This window comes from Vigna unguiculata, chromosome 5 (genome assembly GCF_004118075.2).
Source record: "Vigna unguiculata cultivar IT97K-499-35 chromosome 5, ASM411807v1, whole genome shotgun sequence".
Classification (NCBI taxonomy): domain Eukaryota; kingdom Viridiplantae; phylum Streptophyta; class Magnoliopsida; order Fabales; family Fabaceae; genus Vigna; species Vigna unguiculata.
Genome location: NC_040283.1, coordinates 27,912,212 through 27,915,532, shown reverse-complemented (window position 1 = coordinate 27,915,532; position 3,321 = coordinate 27,912,212).

Below are 3,321 nucleotides of genomic sequence, written 5' to 3'. Positions count from 1 at the left end.
AAATACTTGCAAGGTTGAATTCTTTATTTTCACGAATAACATTAATATACTGTGTATGAAAATAATTAATGTAATAAAATATGAAAATATGAAAAGAATTAAAATAAAATAAAAGATGGAAAATAAATCAAAAGAAGCAATTTCTCATCTATCTTCATGAATAACATTAATAAAAATTTCTTTACACAAGAAATAATAAATAATAACATTATAATTAATGAATATGTAAAGTAATAAATAATAACTTTATAATTAAGAAATACTAAACCTTATTATGTTTTGGTTCTATACAAAATTGTGATTGCAAAATTGAAAAATTATAATTGTATTAATTTTTAATAAAATATTTTTATGATGTATTGCAACTGGATTTTAATAATATTATTATTAATAAAATACTAAACCTTATTATTTTTGTAATTGTATTATTTTTTTAATAAAACAATAATTACTACAATTAGTATTGTCATGATCTAGATGTTTTAGAACTATTGCATTCATTTATAAACATAATAAAAATGATATTTCCTATTTTAAATCATATTTATCATTATTATTATTAATATCTACTTTTAACTTCTTAATTTTTTTCATTTACAAAAAAACAAAATTCATTCATTAAGGAATAACCTGTGCGTTGCACGAGTCAAGAATTCTAGTATTAGTAAAATTGAAACGCATGTCATTGTAAACTAGAAGTTTACAAACAAAAATAAATTCCTTGTTTGGCATGATTAGTTGGGTCATCCTGAATCTATCATGATACGAAAAATAGCTTAAAACTCATGTGAACACCCACTTAAGAGTCCAAAACTTCTTCAATCTAATGATCTCTCACGTACTGCTAGTTCATAAAGGAAAGTTGATAATAAGATCATCACCAGAAACATTAGAAATAAATCAATCTCATTTTTAGAACGAATAAAAAATAATACTTGTGGTCCAATACACCCATCATCTATATTTCATGGTTAATTGATGCATCAACTAGACAGTCACATATTTGTTTATTATCAACTTGCAATGAGAAATTTACAAATTTATCAGCACAATTAATTAAGTTAAGAGCTCTCTACCTAGATTATCTGATTAAGATAATCCATCTTGATACAGCTGGTGAATTTACATCTCATGCTTTTCATGAGTATCGTAGGTCAAATGGAATTGAAGTTGAACATCTAGTAGCACATGTTCAGACTCAAAATGGACTTGCAGAATCATTAATAAAACGTATAAAATTGGTTGCAAGACCACTACTTATAAGAGTTAATCCTTCAATGACTACTTGGGGATGTGCAATTTTGAATGTTACAGTATTGATTTGCATCAAACCAACAAGTTATCATAAATATTTTATTATGTAGTTGGTTTTGGGTCAATAACCTAATATTTCTCGTTTAAAATATTTTGGGTGTGGTGTATATGTTCCAAATTTCCCCACCAAAAGGAACTATGATGGGTCCTCGGAGACGATTGAGAATATATGTTGAATGTGATTCTCCACCAATAATAGAATATTAGGTTTTCCAACATTAAGGGAAGAAAGAAAGCATTGGAAAAAGATATTGCTTGAAATAAATTATCATTATCTTGTCCTGATCCTGGTACAAAATAATATGAACTAGAAGTTCAAAGGATAATTCATTTACAAAATTATTCAATCAATTACCATATGTTTTTATTTACGCAAAAAGAGTAAATAAATTATATATACCAACTGATAATGCTCTGAATAGAATTGATATTAATTTATAACACGCTTGAAGTGTGGTAGGCCTGTTAGTTCCAAAGACACCTTTGAAGCATGGTAGGTCTATTGGTTCCAAAGATAAAAACCTTCAAATGAAAAAAAGAGCTAAAATGTAAGATGACTTGGGGTTTCCACATTTGCTCACACCAAATAATTGGTGATCATTGCAAAAAGGAAGACCACAGAAGAAAACATACACAAGAAAAAAGGTAAGCTAGAGTAAAATAATTTTTAACATAGCATTGAGCAAGCAATATTAAAACAATTTTCAAATAGGCAACACAGAAGGCACTCAAACATGTGATGGCAAACAACGAGACTCTATGACTCAATTATCCAGATACATATAATAAGATCGGATTCACTGGATGCTTGCACTTATGGTGGCCTCTACTGCACTGCAGAGCCATTGCTAATGGGTTTCACCCTACCGCGCACAAGGTTAGCCCATGATCATCTAAGGTCATTATCCTGCCAAAGACTAGGACCTCCAGTTACTTTCACCACTTGAATCAGTCTGCTCTATATGAGACTAAGTAATTCTTTAGAGTTTCATGATGCAACCTTGCTTGAATCCTTATCTAATTATATACACTACAACACCACCATGAAATCACTTAAGGATTTAATTTTCTCAACAAGCCAAATTCCAAAGAGGATTATTCAATAAAATTGAACAAGTTCCTTTATGGATTAAAGCAATTAGGGCATATGTGGTATAATCATCTTAGTGAATACTTGTTAAAAGAAGGGTGTAAAAATGATCATATTTGTCCTTGTATTTATATGAAAATATTACAAAATGAATTAGAAATTGAGTATAAATAAAGGTGTTTTTGTACATCAAGAGTCTTATATAATGAAAGTGCTTAAAAGGTTATAAATGGACAAGTCACATTCATTATGCACTCCAACAGTTGTAAGGTTGTTAGATGTTGATAAAAGTTCTTTTAGACTTCTAGAAAATGATGAAGAACTTCTTGATACAAAAGTATCATATCTTAGTGCTATAGAAGAACTAATGTTTCTTACTAATTATACTGATCTAGTATTGCATTTACTATAAATTTGTTAAACAAGATATAATTCTTCACCTACAAGAAGACATTGGATTGCAATAAAACATATACTTCCTATTAGTAATAAGATACACAGAAAGGTTGCATCACATTCTCTATTCTTCCTTTCTCTTCTTCCCTCTATTAATAGCTTTATTTTATAACAAATTTATTTTTACTTTTTTTTTATATAAAAATGTGTACATTTAACAATAACTATAAATAAATAAATGTCTATAAAATAAAGTAGTATTTTAATTGTAAATTTTAGAAATCATAAATTTATTTTCACTTTCTTTGTTTATAAACATGTGTACAATTAGCAATATTTAAATTTTAGCCTATTAAGAGAAAATAAGTTAAGGGTAGAAATTTTATATATTATAAGAAAGAATAAGAACTGTAAAGCTTACAAGTTATAAAGATAAATAGTAGAAAAGAATTAGAATACAATAAGTAATTGTTTTATTTACATTTAAAATAATTATCCGGATGAAATGAGTAATGTTTTAA